This window comes from Aythya ferina, assembly GCF_964211825.1.
Source record: "Aythya ferina genome assembly, chromosome: 4".
NCBI lineage: Eukaryota > Metazoa > Chordata > Aves > Anseriformes > Anatidae > Aythya > Aythya ferina.
In genome coordinates, this window is record NC_140300.1 from 37,476,056 (window position 1) to 37,495,101 (window position 19,046).

At 34.3% G+C, this 19,046-nt stretch overlaps 1 protein-coding gene across 15 annotated transcripts in view; it reads right to left on the reverse strand.

Moving 5' to 3' along the window:
* The window catches only part of LOC311436441 (uncharacterized protein), a 289,119-nt gene that overhangs the window by 68,043 nt on the left and 202,030 nt on the right, over positions 1-19,046 (reverse strand). For 8 of the 15 annotated variants that reach the window (XM_084518630.1, XM_084518629.1, XM_084518633.1 and 5 more), the window contains one exon: positions 4,615-4,703. The exons of 1 other annotated variant lie outside the window; for it this stretch is intronic. The gene's annotated coding sequence lies outside the window, so the exon portion shown is untranslated. Of the gene's footprint in view, positions 1-1,407; positions 2,767-3,913; positions 4,143-4,614; positions 4,704-6,732; positions 6,788-19,046 lie in introns of those variants that run through there. 6 more of the 15 variants (XR_014692855.1, XR_014692856.1, XR_014692857.1 and 3 more) reach the window with 3 other exon arrangements.

Genomic DNA, 19,046 nt, shown 5'->3' on the forward strand with positions numbered 1-19,046 from the left:
TCTTGTCTCGTTACGGCCTTTGCTTCCAAACTTGAAAAGCAGCTCTACAAGGCATTTAAGGTCAAGAAGAAAACTGATATAATTATCCCCTAATTCTTCAAATACCAAGTACTATCAGACACAGTATATATAATGTAGAACTGACCAAAGACTTTAACAGTATGGGATCTTGTACGGTATATGACTATAAGAGACTGTGGTTAGCATTAATTTATTTAGGACAAGGGAAAAAAAAAATCACAAAATTATATCCAATGCTTCTCACATAAGCTTCCATACTGTGAACATCTAGCACATAGGCACTACTTCTCTTGGCTGGGTATGTAATATTACCTGCCTTTAGATCCCATTGCATTTATTTTAACTAGCCAGACAAACTTTTCAGGCTGAAACTTTCTCATAATTGAGGGTTTTCAAGGTAGGGGGAGAGGAAGAAACAGGTTAAATGAAAGCAATGCAGGTATCTCAATCTGGAAATAATATTAGGGTGATGATACTGAAATCTACATGCTACAGATAATATTAAACAGGTTGATTTTGTTTAGGTATGTCACAAGATTGGAGTAATGAAAGGTTAGACAATATGTTCAAATTTCTCTGGAACCAGGAATGCCTTCTGCTGTTTCAAATATCAGCAACTTAAAAACCTTTTTAAAATCTCTGTTCAGCTACAGCAAGTTGAAATATGACAGCAAACTTCTCTGAAGTACTTATCTACTATGAATATGTACACAGCCCCTCAATGCAAACAACAACAGCCTTCTAGCATTATCAAGTGCACTTCAGTCTGGATTTACAGGGTGTAAATTCTCCCCTGAAGGACGCTACACACCATCCTCTGTTGGCAAAGAGACTTCCAGCTCTTTGAATTCTCCCCAAGACTGAGGAGGGACAGCAAAGGCTCCAGTAATAAGGTCTGTGAGCAAGAAGGGGAAAGAAATGCAGGATCGTAGTATAGAAAGGAAATATACTCAAGTGTGGTAGAGTTGGTAGAAGAGGGCAGGAGGTACATGCTCTCCCTCACAGGGCTCAAGCATCCATGCAGGGCTCATGGATAAAAGGGCTGTTCATTACAGCACTGAAACTAGTGACACAAACCATCCAAGCAAGGGATTGCTTACACAAAATACTCCTGGGTTAAAATGCAGTAAAAGCTACAGATATTCAAGAGAGAAGTCATGGAAGGCTTGGAATAACCTCTTTCTTGACAGCCCTATTCTTGCCCCAGTGCTATGGTTTATAGATACAGAATCACAGACTATCCCAACTTGGTATTAGGGCCAAAAAAAAAAAACAACAACAACAACAAACTGCCTTCATTAAACTTCCTTAAAATTAAGTTACATTTAAGGTATTTATTTTCTCCTGTTTTAGCTGTGCACATTCAGGGATTTTTTTTCTACCTGTGTTCCTTCAGCACCAGCTCAAGAAACATTCATATCAATGAACATGCTAACAGAAAAGAAGTGCCCCCATGGGGGAGAGTGCCTTTACATTTATTATTCTTCAGTACTTTATCTTGTGTTCTCATATTTTCCACTGAGCATCAAGTCCCTGCTACTTAATGGAATACAATTTAAGCTACAAAAGAAATTATAATACGATATCAAGGCAGCACTTAAAGTCGAGATGAGGATACAAAATAGACAACACGAAACAAAGCAGGATTCACCAAGCAGCACGGAGTTCACAATTTGTTCACAGCCATATCTTCAATCTGCCACTTCATGTATCACAACTCCCACCATGGTCTATTTTGAGAGCTGAGGTGGGATTAAATGAACACCCAGATCATGAATCAGTTTTTTGCATATGGATGCATTTCACCTGCAGTGCCTATATTTTGTTGTATATTTTCACATCAGTAGACGGTGACTATGCTTCTTTATTTTTCTGCCTCCTTTACAATTTACTTTCATTAAAATTTTAACATAAATCTTAACTTAAAGAAATAAAAATAATACAGCTGCTTCCTTTCATGAAAATAAGATCAATCAGAAAGAAAATATGCTGTCTGTATTGGTGTTAGCAAGAATGTGTTAAAATTAAGTTTGACTGCAAAGAGCTTGCATATTTTAAATTATAATCTCTCTTTCCAATGGCTTAAACGATAGTAACGATAGCAATTTGTGTGAACTGTATTTGTTTAGCTATGTAAAATGAAACTGCAATAATTAGATATATTTCAAATCAGTAGGATTGCACTACGAGAAAAATACCCATTGCTCTCTATTGCTTCAGATGTGCATGAAACCAGTTCAGAGACTTAAAATGTATGAGAATAAAAAACCCCAAACACTTGCAGTGTGCTACTTATCACACACTGTGACAGTGATAAATTCCCTCAGTGATTCTCAGGTGCCCTGTTGTTACCTTTAACTGCCTTCTAGCTTGTCAATCTTCTGCTTCCAGATGGTATCGGTCATTCACACAGGCAAAACCTTGCTTAGAGGGACTTACACTTTGTGCTGGTAATAGGTGTTTTATCTTCCAGTGGATTATTTGCCCACTGTTCTTGTGGAATTTCACAAAAGAAGCATCTCTGATTATCTGACAATTTATCTTTTGTACGAATCTTGTTGGAGATTGAGTTACTAGAAGGAAGTGGTTCTTTCAAAACGGAATCTCTCCCTTAGGCTTTTAGTGCAGGGTAATAAGACTTCAGCATCACAGAAAGTAAGGGACAGAAGAAAGAAGACCTACACCTCCAAAGCATCTGATGAGGAGCACCAGTAACTGTGTAAACTGTGAATCCATCTGAGGTATCTAAAACATAGCCCATACAAAAAGAAAAGTACAATCTGTATGAATCTCAGTTATATTGTATATTTGTCTACAGTTACCACATACTATGTAGACCATTTGGGGTCAGATTTTTTTTTTCCTTTAATGAAAACTATAAATATATTAATTTATATATATATATATTTATATATATATATATATATATATTATATTAATATATAAATCTTGACTATTTTCATTGTGCATCTGTTACAGAAAACCCTTTAGCATGTTTAGAGGCCCTACTAATCCCTCTTTTTACTGCTGGCACATGGTTATTTCCATCTTAAGAGAGTTCAGAGCTATGTATGGGTAAAAGCATATTAACATATCAAAAAGTGCAAGCATTCTATCAACTTCATTTTATTTGATGGATTTCACTATGTCCTGACATTTTATCTGAAAATACTTTTGAAAGCAATATAGTAGTAAGGAAATGGTGTGTGTATATATATATATATATATATATATATATATATATATATATATATATATATACATATATTTTTTTTTTTACCTAGAACATCAGATGTCAGATAAATTTTGCATGAATACTATGTTGTATAATAATGTAAAGTACATTTTTCCTTTAAAAAGTTCAGTTTTGTGTAGAAATCTTTAATCAGTAGAAGACCTAATAACTGACTCACTGAAACAAAAATTATACTTGTTTCACAGATCATCATGAGACACGGAAAAGCATTATCCACAGTCACTTTACACTAAATGGAGAGAGATTTCTGTTTTTAATTGTAGCTAAATAAAACATTTGCCAGAATTCTTAGTCAAATGTAGGAAAGAAAAAACTGTATTTTTTTTTCCATTAGAAGGTTAAAATCTGGTATTCCTTAATTCCTATGATTCATGTTATGACCTCTGGTCTATTTGGATTTATTTGTAATTTTTATTATTATTTTTTAATTGCTTAAAGCATCCATGTAAAGCAGGAACAAATAGATCAATGGCAGAAAAATGGAACAAGTTTGCAGCTGCTCATCTTAAGCCAGAGGGAGAAGAGGAGAAAGCTCACTTTTAAGAATAAAGAAAAAAGGATAGGAGCATAGCTCTTGCTAATGTGGCAGTGCCAAAGAACTCTGAAATCCAGATGATATTTTTCAACTCAACCCGTTTACAAGTCCTCTTAGTATAAGGGATTCACTTTCTTTTTTTTTTTTTTTTTTTTGGGGGGGGAGGGGGGAGGACAGGGAGTGAGGCGGGAAGGGGGTTTAGGGCTAAGAACTGAATCCTGAGGTCCTAATAAGTTACTTTGCAATACAGGTAGTAGCCAACAACTGCATAACCCTTCCAAGATCTTATGTAAGATTTCAGAGCTTTGTGGAGAGAGAAAAACAGCATTTCTAGAAGAAAAAAAAAAAAAAAAAATTCCTTGTTTCCGCAGGACAGAATCAGTTTCACTAAAACTAAATGAATTGCAGAATGAATTGCAGGAATAAATGCAAGAGTTTTCACTAAACCAAGTATAGTTCATGTCTCTTCTACTCAGCACTTTTCAGTAGAGAATTAAAAATAAAATAAAAATGGGGATGCAATAAAGTCTGTTCACTGCAATATCTTCTACAGGTCAAAATCAAGTTGTCTAGCATACTTCTGATGATTTGAGGTAGTCTTTTCAGGTCAAATCATAAATAAATTAATTAATTAAAAAAAAAAAAAAAAGCCAGAGTTGCTCTTGATCTCTGTAAGACCAAGACTAACTTGAGATGCTGGCTGAAAGATAAGGAGCAGCAGTCTTGTCACAATGCCTTTGAGACATTTGAATTTGCAGTGTAATAATTAACAAGAAGATCCATTATCATATTTATTCCTTACCTACAGAAGAACAACTATCCCTCCAAACAGATCTATTTAAGGTCCTCAAGCGTAAGGTCCTGGTATCTGAATGCCTGATTTTCCACTTTCTGCAAGAGGAAAACAGATCTATAGTATTTTCATAAGAAAAATATACATAAGGGCAAAAACTAACAAGGAAGATAGTGATAAAAATAATCAATAACACTAGTAGCAATATAGGGTATTAACAATAGAAAGTTGCTTTCAACTCTCATCCTTATGCTTTATAGTAACAGGAAGTATTTTAAAATTTTATTTTGAAAGTAAGATCGTAACACTTATAATCACTTAATCTGAAGATGTCAAAAATATTTTGCAAATATTAATGAGTTTGTTAATAAAGACACAACTTCGTATGAGGTACAGTAATATATCTGTCCAGAAAAAAGGGATACCTTGGTCTCTCAGTGCCATCATAGCACAAGGTAAGAAAAAGGAATTCAAAGTAATTCTTCACATCTTTAAAAACAGTTTTTACCTAGCTAAAGCCAAATAAAGAGAAAAAAAAAAAAAAAATTCCTACTCTGTCATGTAACTAACTCTTTCACTCAAAGAAATAATCTGTTAGTTTATTTTTCTCCTCATTTTTCATTTTTGCTTGTTTGTTAGCAGAAACATGTCTAGGTTTTCTTTTTTTATTTCTTTTTACTTTTGTACTTGTTGTTTAATTTTGATTTTTTTTCTGATTTTAAAGCTGACATCTTACAAAGGCTGGGAAATGCTGACTCCAGTCGTCTAGTCTTTTCATTGATAATGATTTCAATATGCATATTGATTCTAATAACCTGACCTTTGAAAGTGTAAACCTTTTCACCTAGAGTTATTACTAGGTTTATTAAAACATTCATAAGTGTAAAACATAACCTTTCTTATCCCTATGCTTCGTGACTCCAGAACTGGCCACTGAAAATACAGATATTTTTTTTAATGAATACCCCTCCCACAGATCATCACTTACAGATTTTTTTTTTTTTTTTTTTTTTTTTTTTTTTTACCAATTGATACCATCATATATGTGGCAGAGCCAAGAAGAAAACTAAAAATATAGGGAAAAAGCTGCAAAAATAGTAAACAAAAGCTACAGGAAAGGCTGAATATTTTTCAGATTACAAATAAAACACGAGTGAAGAAAAGCTATAGTGATACCAAATTTCTGGAATCCTAAAATTCCTTTACCTGGAGGTCTTAAAATTTTGCTAGCCATTGGCATCAGGTTTTCTTACAAGCAAAAGAAAAAATGGAAAACCAGAATGAGTATAAGTGATTAAATGGATACTTGATCATGGTTCCAAAGGCAACAGGAAAAATGAAAACAAGATTTCCTCTGTGAATGTCAACATTCACACCCTGTATATGTATTTACATGAAATGGCTTCATCAAAAAACTTTGAGCAAAGGGAAAAAAAAAAAAATAAATCAGATTTAGGGTTACAGAAAACTTTGCATTTACACTACTATTAGGCTATCATTTTTTTTTTTTTTTTTAATAAGGAAATGCTCACACAGAAATCTCTCTCTCCCATAGCTTCAAATATGTTAATTTGTCACTCACTGCCATTATTCTGAAGCCTTGTGTTATTTTTTTTCCCCTGCCTTGTTCTTTATCATTCCACTTATTTCACTGAAACTCTTTGGAGAGCCTGCAGAAGTAATTTGTAGCCACATAACAGCTGGTTTAGATTTTGTCAAGCTTTCTGTTACATTTTAGTATGCTTTTGGATTATGTTGTCTTGTGCTTAATGTGTGTAATCCATGTCTGTATTAAAAGGATACTTGACCGCATTTGGTGTAAATAGCAGTGACATCTACTTGCATGAAGACAACCAGTAAATCAGCTTACAATTAGTGTGCTTCATTTTATCTGAGAGACTAATACTAATCCATAGTGCTAAGGATCACAATAGCAATGCCTTTAATTAAATATAACATAATGGTTATAACAAATGTAGTCCTTGAATTCTGACACAGTTAGTTAAATTGAAAGTTGTATAATCCCACTAGTCTAGGAATTAGTATTGTTGTAACCAATAATAGAGCGGAAAAGCATTAAAAAAAAAAAAAAATCAGAACTGGTCCATTTTAGGGGTTGATACCTACAATGCAGCTTCCTTAATCCTCTCCAGATGGTTACCAATACATTAGCAGCTACTATCTGAAAAAAAAAATATAAAAATAGAAATTCTTATTATTTCTGTCACTAGCAGCTTTTTCGTCAGAAAAGCAGTTACAAAACAAGGCGTACTCCACAGCCCTGTGCCTAAGTTCCTCCTGTCTCTTCCCAGCACAAAGAATAGGAAGGAGGGGGCGGACAAAGGTGACGTTAGTTACCTTGGTGTTTCCAGTACTCCCCTAGAAATTTAGTCATCCACAGATTTGCCCTGATGCTATCCTGAGCACTGGAGCAGAGAAAGCGCACTCTGCCAAACCACTTCCCTTCCCTTCCCGAGCTACCTATGACACATTCTCCACCCAGCCGTGATACGAGTGCATACCAGCAGATGTAAGAAGGCCAATGTACTACAGCTCTTCACCTCTTACAGATATGTAACTAGAATATAAGATAAGTACCATGTGCAAATATTCTTACTTGCTCTTCCCTGTTGCTGTCTTATGAACGGTTGTTTATTGACTATCACCATTCAAAAGCAATGTTTATTGAGGTGATTTGAATGAAAAACTTCAGGCTTGGTGAAGTAGCATTTTCTCACTAAATAGATTTTAGATATTTTCTGACCCTTTCTGCTCTGGTAAGCTGCCTTGTTCCATCATGTTAAATGATTTGGACTATTATTTCAAACTATTATTAAGAGAAGAGTTGCAAAAGAACTGTACAGATACTGCTGTAACCAACACTATAGAGAAGACACAAGTCACCACTGCTGAGAAATCAGAGTTTTGCAGATGCAGTCACATTCTGAATTTTGATTTATATTCTCCACAACACAGGAAATGTGATCTCTTTTCTTGGATATTTTTGCAAAAACGTGAGCCAAAGACACAGAAGGACACCCACAACCTGGCCCTGGTGGGCTCAGTGGAGCTCTGGGGCATGTTTGCATATGGCTGTTCACAGCTCCCCCAACTTGCATCACAGCTACACCCAACCCAAAGACTTGCTAATTTCAGCATCAGAAGAAGCTTCCAGAAGCTCTGAAGTAAGCAGATAAGGGGTAACCTGGGACAAGGAAAGCTCAGCAGTCATGCTTGTGCTTGACCTGCAAGCCTGCTCCCAGGTTATGTGGGACTTTCAGTTTTAAAATACAGTCATAATACAAATATGAAAACCTCATTTTATCAAAAAATGTGATTATTACAGCTTTTATTATACTTTTCCAGTCTATAATACTAAATAATTTTATTCTTGGCATCCTTCCTAGATAGGACTCATTATATTTAAATGACTGCCCTGCAACTTGACAAACTTTAATGATTGTAAAGACAAAAACTATATTTTAGCTCATGGTGAATGAGCCTATTCTATCATTTTAAAACAGTTACTGAAAAGTTTAGCTTCCTTCCAAAAAGTTTGCGATGATTGTAAAATTGTTTTTTTCACCTAATGGTAAATTCACAGAGCAGTAAACAATATTTGGCTGTTACTTTACATAGTGTCAAGAAAGCTACCGTTAGGTGTCATTTATTATTATATTATTTGTGCTTTGTTTCAGATGCTTATGTTTGTAAATATGTTATTTATTATTTTTAATATGATTCTCTGACATTTCAGTGGAATATGCTGACATACTACTCATATCTCTGGAAAATTAGATGCTACACAAATCAAGCAAGTTTAGAAGGAATATCATTTTATAAGTGTAAGCAATTTCTATAAATGTCAAAATATCTCATTTCATTATACCGGGAGCCAAATGTCTTCCATTTTAATTTTATTTTTAAATTTATATTTTTAAAAAGTATTATGTATGTTTTCTAGTATAAGATGTTGAACTTTAAGAATTAAGATATATATCAGTCAATAACTTACTATTTTGCCTTACACAGGGTATACATTGTTTGGTTTTGCTTCCCTTCAGAACACCAAATTCCACGCGTCTTTCATGCCTTCATTGTCATGGTCACTGTATTTGTTTCAAAATTGGCCTGCATTACATGGAAGATATCTACGGGAAAACAGGCTGGGAAGGAGTGGTTGATTGTTACAAACAGTAGGATAATCTTTAACACATGGCACATTCCCATGCTGGCTTTAGAGCTAATACTCCTGAGCATCTTACAGCTAAAATACAAAGCAGTCTGTGGTGTTGTTAGGCCTTAATACTTTTAAAGACACATTGAGTGTTAATGGGGTCCTCTGGATTTAAAGCTTTGTTGTTTATTACACCCAGACTGCCTGAGTTTTCTCTAATGACCTTCTCCAGCAAGTCCCCTAATTCCTGACCTGATGCTGAAGTCAGACAGCCCTGGATTATCCCCATCCCTGCCTGCAGCAGGCTCAGTTCAGCAGCACAGACTCATTCTCTTCACCCCCAAAACTATGCTCTGGGCTCCCAGAACATTTGCACATGTATCTTATTGATCCTGATCCGATCCTTAAAAAAGGACATGTTAGAAAAAACTTATCTTTAGTCATGCCTCTGTAGATGCCTATAGAGAGCTGCCATACTCAGCTACATCTGCTCAAAGGCTGCTCTCTCCCAAACCTTCACACAGCCCAACAACCTATCCCAGCAACAGCATGTGCCATATAACTATACAGTATAACATACAAACTAATTAATCCACAGAAGACCAAAGGGAGATTGGAAAGGCTACATGCAAGCACAAATCCAATTAATTCATCCAAGTTCCCAAATCCAGTTGCATGCGCTGTTACTGTACCAGTACAAGATGCAGGTACAGCTCAGCAAAGCTAGATTTTCATCCCTGCTTCCACATAGAAGTAATCCAGGCAGAGGCAGGAGCTTCAGCATTCTAAATATCCCAGGAATTATTCCCAGACTAAGGTTCAGTGCCTTCTGTCACTTAAATCAACAACAAGGTTCCCACTGTTGTTTGTGGCATGTGTCTGGGCTGCTATAGAATGGCAAGTGAGAGATCAATCACAGCTGAACACTCAGGTGTTCATAGCCACTGCAAAATGCAATCTGTAACTGTGAATTTCTAATTATTTCTAATAGACTTGTCTTGTCCATGCCACAAAAACACCTTCAGTTCCATCTTGGCCAGTTCCACCTCCCACACCTCTGTCAGATTTTACTCACAGCTGCTGCACTTTTTTTAATTTTTATTTTTATTGTATTTATTTATTTATTTAAGATTTTGAGATGGGGATTTCGAAGAAACTTAAGGGTTTCTGCTGGCTGCTCAAATCTCATTGAAATTCAATGATAAGTGCCTAACTCCTTTAGAGCACTTGAAAATCATGAATTAAACTCTCACAGGCATGGACTAATTTTACCACATGCATTCTTGATTTGAAGAACAACATTTTGTATTCAAAATTGCTATGTATTTTTTCATAATACAAATACCATTACCTTCTTACATATCTAGAGCTGGCTAATCTCATGGGTAGAGAGAGTTCATCTCAGAGCTGCATAGGGAAGATCCTGGACTTCGCAGGAGCCTCTGGAGAACTCAGTTTAATTTCCTGCTGTACTGACAGCTCTGTATCGTGTCAAAATGAGTCAGTTAGGATCAGATCTTTAAAGGTGCTTCAGTACTTAACTCTCAATGAAAAAATAGGATTCAAATGCCTAAATACCTTAGACCAGGGCCATATTAGCTTCGTTTCCTAAACAAATTATGGTACCTAACAAGTAGCTTAGATAGATTTGGGGAACTAACTTCAGTAGTTCAATACTCAAAATCTGAAAACAAAACCAAACAAAAAAAAATATATTTCAGTTGGTATCTGTGGGTACCTATATACTTTTGCTTAAAAATCTATTATTGAGCAGTAAATATTTGCCTATGTCTGTATTAGGAAGTGCCTTTGTGTTGTAAACGAATGAAAACATTTTGCTTATTTTTCTGAAATGACAGATATTCCTGACATCTCTACTAAGTTGCTTATTGGGCAGAGTGAATTACATCTGAAACTGTGCTTCATGGGCAAATTATACCCAAAGGAGGAAGCTGCAGAAATACCCCACCTTTTCAATAGTAGCTCAGGTACTGAATCATTAAGACAGCATGCCAAAGATGCATTCAGTGGCTCCTTCCATCTGAAATAGTTCAAACTGACATCCCAGGAGAATGCTACATCTCCCTGATGTGTATGAAAGCCAGGGTGCAGACCATTTTTTAAAATCCTTATGTATTAAAATATATATTTGCCACAAAGAGCAGGAATCTGTATTGCATTGATTTAAGCATGTAGCACAAGAGACACAATTCTGCTTCTGATCTTGGCTCCAAAGACTATTTATGTATTTTACACTCAATATTTATTTCTTAAAATGTTTTAGTAGTTCTTTATGTTTTTGTTTCTTACAAAGCAGCAACTATGCCTAACTTCATATTCTGACAAAATAATTTGTAAACTAAACATAGATTCTGATTAATGGAGCTTCCTCTCCCAGATATCTCCCATTCTTCTGCCTGCTGGGGTTATGACTTCTAATGAGTCAGATTTGCTTGTCCAAAAGATTTATATGCAGCTCTCTGTGAATAATACTCTTACAAAATTAACTAGATATTTTTTTTCTGGAACCTTAACTTTTGATACACTAACAAGACATGACATATGCCCACATGTTGTAACATATGACAGTGTACAGTGATACATTTCCATTAGGTTCTTACAGTGCTGTTACTCCTAAAATCCTTCCCAGGTTAAAAATGCCTATCATGTGTTAAGCAAACCCATAGAACTTTTGTTTGTTTGATTTGAATGGTTCATACTTTTAACCTATTCCAAACATCTGTGGTGCCAAAAGTTATTCTCAGTTGACACACTTCTTCTAGCACAGAAAATGGGTATGAGATTTGCTTAAATTCTCCAGCCAACTAACAATTTCTCTCAAGAATTAATTACAACAAATAAAGACAGAAGATGTTCGTTACTCATTACTTATTTAATTCATTCAGGAGTTTATATTGCAGTAGTTCCCAATTCTCTCTTTACCCTGAATCATTTCACATTTTTCCTTAGTATTTCTATTTTAAGTACAGAAACCTCCCATTTCAAGTGAATGAACCTCTTTGTTCTGTAAGCTTTGATAAATGAGAACATTAGATACACCCAACAACCTAATGAAATTCCACACCTTGGTTTGGATGCTATCAAATGTGCTGCAGATTGTTTATTTCCCAGAGTGTGATTACTTGGAGAAAAATCTCATCTTTGATAATGGTGCTAAACAATGCGTAGCTTCATTGATATTTAATAGATAACATACTTAAAACAACACTGTTGGAGTATATCTTTTGTACCCAACAGCTGTTCAGTTTTAAAAGACAGAAGTACAATACTGTATTGTATACTTGAATTACACATTTAGTTTAAGGGATAAGAATCCCAGTAGCAGATGGCATTCCAGGCTGTCTAACATAGCAGGGGAAAGAAAAAATATAAAGCAGGCCAATAGTCTGTCTTGATATTATAAATCAACAGACTGGTTACTGCTGAACACATGAAGATTAATACATCAAAATCTGTGGGTTATTTCTGACAAATGAAAGTAGAAAACATTTCATAGTGTGGACCATGTCATGACAAAACTGTGCCTGAAACTGCTTCTCAGAGAAACTCTTGCTAACTGCAGTTTCTCTATTGTTTCTCATTAAGTGCAATTACTGATCTTGCACTGAATTTGGGGGAAAGAAACCTGGGTACAGATTCTCTACTCCCAGGAAAGTCCAGGTGTTGCAGTGCAACATGGTATGGGAATCCTGATTCCCAGGCACATCATCCTGTAGCCAAACTGAGCTACACAGCTAGAAATGATGCAGCTACAAAGCGAATCAGGGAACCATGAATGTCGAAATATCTGCTGTAATCATATTTTATTCCAGGAGAGCACCCCTTCCAGCCTGATTTCAACTATATGACAGCATCAGACTAGCTGACAGATTTTAATCCCTAGTGGACAAATAAAGGCATATGGTATGAGAAATCTTCCTTAGAGTTGGAGGAATTAAATTAGCTTCCTCAACTGAAACAAGTATCCTCAAGAATTCAGGACCAGTTCTCGATCTCTTTACTTTGAAAGTTTTACTGTACTGTAAATTAGGACAGTAACTTTTTAATTACTGTACATAAGCCTCTTCAAAAGTTGAGGTACCTCTAGTATACATCCATATACGTATGTGATTGATATTTTACACACAACATGTGAATCCATGCAGAAGGACATAAATACACAACATACCAATTGCTCTGCAGAAGTTACTTGGTGAATAAAATGCAAAAGCAGAATTTTTGAATCCACAGCACTCTCTGAGGTCTAAGTAAAAAGTTCATGCTTAAGTTTTGTTCTTCACTGTGCATTAATTTTTCCCTGAAGCCTTCCTGTGTGAGATGTTGAATAGACCATTGATAAACTTGCTTCAGCAACCAAGACATAGCTTGTCAAGAATAGAGTCCTCTGAGATAAAGACTTAGCTTTTAGTCATCAACTGCATAAGACCAAATAGTTCACAGTTAAATTGGATGCCACAATGGAAAATACTGTTAACAACATGTGTAATCATGTAATAAACCTTTAAAGAAAAGAGGTGAGTTGCGAAAAATAAAAAACAAAAAATAAAAACCCACAAAAGAATTCATAGAAGAAACAAATATTCACTTATCACCCAAATTCCAGTACTGTGCCTTACCCAGCTCTGTTATTTTCAAGAGCACCTGCTTAAATACCTGTTAGCTTATGGGATCATCTCCAGTCACCTTTGGAGATTTTATTACTATAGACCGCTCAGTGCTGAAAAATTCCTTGCTGCGTGGGGAGGACAATATTGACACAGCTTCACTGATGTCATAAAATGGTCTTCTCCCATTTTATTTGTTTTCAGTTACATTTACTGAGTTGTCCTAAAGTGATTCTGCGCTGCCATTGTTCTTTTCATTACAGTAACTGCAATGTAATTACATCTATAATTCACAATTTGTAATTATAATATCATTATAAAATTATAAAGGAGCATTTATAAACAACATCTATTTCAAATAAATCACAAAAGAATAAAAACTAAAGTATACGTCTATACAAGACTAATTCTTGCTAATGAAAGTCAACATAATCAGAGAACGATTTTTAAGTAATCAGTACTTAGAGCTCATATCATTTCTTCCTGTGCTACTATTTGTTGTAGTGAGTTTTCTTAAAAGTTTAAAAAATATACTTTAAGGAAATAAAGCAAAGTAAAATAAAATACTTTAAAAAAAAAATAATAAAGAAAGTGAAATAAAACAAAAGGTTTGTTTGGTTTAACCTGAGGCTAGGTCTTTCTCTTGGCTAAAGACAAAAAAATAAATAAATATGGAGGAATAGGGAACAGAAGGTAAAGTGTACCTGAGATACAACACACCTATATCTCTTGGGCTGCCTTCCGGAAAACATCTGTTTTGAATACATTTGTCAAGGGAATAATGATCCATTGAGGATTTATTTTTGGATTCTGAACTGCAGAGCACCATCAAATCTTAACTAATATTTTAATATTTTCAAGAGTTTCATCACTGTATTTTTGTTTAGGGAAAACAAATTTATCCAGTTTCATCTTTTCTAAAATTTGGGGTCTGTGACTAAAAAATCTGGAACAAGTAAAATAATTTTTATAGTGAAGATTGGTAATTTTTCACAGGTTATGAAAGTTACAAGTTCATATAACTGTTAAGTCTCATCTAGCAAAACAATGCTGTGTGATTTTTGAGTATGAGACCAAGCCCCCCCACCTCAGCAACAGGACAGGTTATATAGTGTTATTTCAGGAGGTTATTTTAGCTAATACTCAACTAGAAGTGAAAGCTTTGTTATTTAAAAAAAAAAAAAAAAAAAAAAAAAAGGCAAAAAGGCCTCAATTTATAATGTTTAGTTGCCAATAGTAGGTATGTGTTACATGTGAGAGTGACAAAGGAGCTATGTGCTAAACCATACCATCAAACTACGTAGGAAATGGCTGTGCAGAGGTGTCCAAGGCAGAGACCTGGAACCACCTCCACATAGACAGTAAACATGATCTGCTGTATGCTGCAGGTGGGCTAAGAGCTCAACAGCTTCCTGCACATCAACACATTTCACAGAGTAGGACACATTATCCTATGACCACATTGCCAGAGGTGGTGGAACTCATACTACCAGCAGTAGTCCACACTATTACAGCTATACGTTATAAAGCAATATTTCTTCATAGTTTTTGTTCAGGAAAATAACAAAAGCAAAATACAGAAATGACCTGACAGAATCAAATCATGTTGTATGTATAACCAAATAGGATGTATACGTTCACTTGATTGAACTTTAAGCATACTTGTTTTTTGTAATTTGGTTTATAAACATTTTGAACTGCTAAAGGCTGAAATATTTTAAAGAATTGAAAACATATTTTCACAAGAACCTGTACTGTACGTGCTGCCTAGGGAAAAAGTTATTGTCATTTGGAGGAAAGCAGCTCTGATCAAGCAAATAATACGTGAGTAACCTTCATGAATGTGGTAAAAGGGTGTATTTTTAAAACAGTAATTTACTTTGAATCATACCTAGGTCTTCCTACATGTTTCTGAAATAATTTTAGTTAATTTTTGGTTCAAGGTTAAGCTGTGCAATACTTGGTTACAAAATTATTTACACCTTAGACTGTGGTACTGACAGCATCTGTGTTATCTCAGTGACATGTAAAGAACAATTTCCCAGAGGAGATTTAGACATACATTTATCCTTGCTATTAATAATATACTTGTATTGTATACAGATATTCAGTAGTGATCTATTACCTGCCTACATTAATTTTCAATATTCTTAATTGTAGTGTTCAGTCCAACGTTATTAATATCAGTGTAACTTTCCATATTTTTTCAAGAGGATGTTTCCTGTGAAATGTAGACTTGATCCTTTTTGGTTTTCTCTATCATGATCTCTTTATCTAAATATCTTTATCTATCATTCAGAAAAATAAATAAATAAATAAATCCAGATTCATATAAAATGGGCAAATACAATAGCTTCTTAACTGAGAAGAGAAATATTTATGCTGTTCTGCAGTTAGCCATTTTTAAAAGCAAGCTAAGCACTGGTCTGCTACAGCTTTGGAACCTGATATTTTTTCTGTCATTTTAAAATACCTTCTTCAGGTGTTATCATGTATTATAAAATAAAAGGCTATCTTCATATTTACTGCTATAGTGCATATATTATTTGTACCCTCCATCCCCCCCCCAAAAAAAAAAAGTAAAAAAAAAAAATTGTTCAGTGACTGATATTTGTATTTCTCTATTTCCTAAGCACAAACCACATGCAGAATATGTAAAAATTTCTTGTGACTACTGCACTCTTTTGAACATTATAACAATGCACATGCAGTGCACAAATGTGGCGGGTCCACTGGGGAGATCACTTCTCACTTCAGAGGGGAAAAAAAATGTAATGTAGTTAAAGGAGTTTTTTGAATGATGACTCCTCTGCCTTAACAGAGAAATAACTGATGACCAAATAGGTAAGGGCTCTATCTCTTCACAGATACAGAGAAATCACTCTGTAACCAGACATGAGCACACACTGAAGCTATTTGAAGAGGAATCAAGGTTGAAAGCATCTGTCTGGGGCTTAACAGTAACAAGTCTACAAGAATCTTATGAACATTCCCAAATCAATTGTCCCCAAGCCCACAAAATTCAGTGATAGTATTACATTAAAAGATACAGTAAAAACAAAACAACTAAGCTTTCTGAACTTCAACTTTGATCCAAATACTATTCAAAAAAATCAGAGTAAATAAATTAATTTTACTGGACTGTACACATTTCCTTCTCTTTTCCTATATTATTTATACTGCATTAAAAATCATAAAAAGATAAAAAAGATAATGAAGATCATATTAAAGATCATTGCTTTATATAAAGATATGAAGCAATATTACCTTAAACAACTACTTCTGAGCATCAAAATATATTAACTATACACCTTGAAAAAATGATGCTTTGATTAAAAGTATTGGAAGAGAATATACACTGACAAAACTCTTTTATATATTAATGATGCCATTAGAATACCCAGCATTCATGTTTCAAAGTAAGGTATAATTTTAAAGGACTAAAAAATTAAGTCAGTTTGTCTAATAAATTTGTTTTATAATGAGAAACTTAAGAAAAATTAATCTATTTCACTTATTTGAAAAAGTGAATCTAAGTATCTACAAAAAATAGACTTTTTGTAAAGGGACTTTGATGCCGGCACTAGTGCAACATGACTGCAGTGTCTAGCTATTGACAGTAGGTAGATTCAAACAAGAAATCAGTTGCAAATACTTAATAATAATGGAACATCTTATCTATTGAGGCAGTCAATTCTCTGTTACTTGAAGTCTTTAAAAAATACTAGATACCTTATTAAACTATATTCTCTAGCTCAACCACAAGTTTGCGGACTTGATTGAAATCAGGTAATAAAATTACATGTTCTCAGTTATGCTGTAAGCCATGAAAATTGTTATATAGATTCCTTTTGGTCTTAAAAGTTTTTATTTTTTAAAAATCACTGACAGAATACCACTTAACTTTTTACAAAAAAATAAGGAATTCATTTTCATTATTCCCTGAGCATTTCTATTATGTCAGCTTTCAGTGCAGAAGTTTGGTATTTCTTCAGTTTTGCTTTAGAAGGAGTCATTCTTTAAAACAGGTAGAGTGCACATACTGCAACATTCTGTTGATTTGGAGGAATTACAAACTGAAATCTGCTACACTTCATCCTGACTTTTGTCTAACTGCCTAACTCATCACACTGGAATCGATGGAATGAATTGCAAGGTAAGATACTAATCAACGGTAGCTGGAATGGAAGAGTAAAACCCTCTGTGATAGCCTATATCAGATTTCACTTCAGTGACTTTATTCCTTATAAATATGCAAGAATTTACTAAAATTTAAACATATATATATACACATGCTTTGAATTTTATATTTTACTACCAGTATCAAAATGCATATATCCTGAAGTCTGAGAGGTAGATTAAAGATTATATTTGCAATGTTGTTTGCAACTTTTATGTTACTAAAAAGATAGTATATTTGTATAATTAATCAGTTGCATTATCCCCAAGATTTTTTTTTTCCACAAAGATAATTTTTGTTGTTTAGAAGTAATTAAAACATTTTGCCAAGGTTTTCTGGTGTGATTGATAGTCTTTGATGAATACTGTTGGAAGCTTTTTGTTTGAGTGGTGCCTTGAGCTCTTTATTCAATTTCATGAGATCTGTAACATTGTTTTAAATTTCCACTAGTAACAGGTGATTCTTCTATTGGAAACCGTTAGCTCCACATTTTTAAACAATGCAGATCTGATTTTGATTTCAGGTCTTTTTATCTGTCTATATATTTAAAAATAAACTTTGTATCTTAAGACTGCTAGTGGAACACTAAGGGCTTCGAAGATTCATTAAACAGGCAGAAGCCAATTCCTAAGCCAATGAGCTGTCTCAAAGTAATTTGCATATTCATTCCTGATGTTTTAACTCTTCTCTGAAAATGCAGGTAGAAAGTTTTTGTTTGTTTGTTTTTATATATTTTTTTCCCCCTTATACATTCATTGTGCTCAAACTCAAGTGGAATACAGGGAAAGGTAGCTACTTTGGTTTCAATGATCAGTCTGAAAATATGGGAAGGGACTAATCCTTACCTAGAGGATATGAAATTAAAGAAGAAGAAGAAAAGAGAAGGAAATGTTATAACCGTGTGATGTTAAATCCAGCTATGACTAGTTAGCAGGGATTCTAATACTGCTCTGAAGGGGTAGCTTTACTCTGCTTTGATAACTCAAAGAACATGGGGCTAGCAATCAAATCTGTGGAGAGGGGGATTAGCCAAACTGACACTTAAAAAAAAATCAAATAGACATTAGCAAAATTCAGCTGGGAAAGAATAACTGAAATATGCATGGAAGGATGATATAATATACGTATTATAGGTATCAATATAAATACATGTGTTTATGCCTGTGTATGTAGAGACATATAAACACATACATGTATAGACTATCAAAGACTAACAGAAAATGAAAAGATAGGGAAGCACCACCTTTATAAAACATAACAGTAGTCATATGAGAGTGATTATTGTCTATTATTGTCTAGATTATTATCTAGAACTATTGCATGTATTACTAGATTATATATAGCCCAATTAATAAAGAAAATTTCAGTTAGCTGCTAATTTTCTGGATCAGCTTTATTTTCTACAAGTTGCCAATACATTCAAGAATGATTTGGCCACTGCAGCTTCCTCACTGATGCT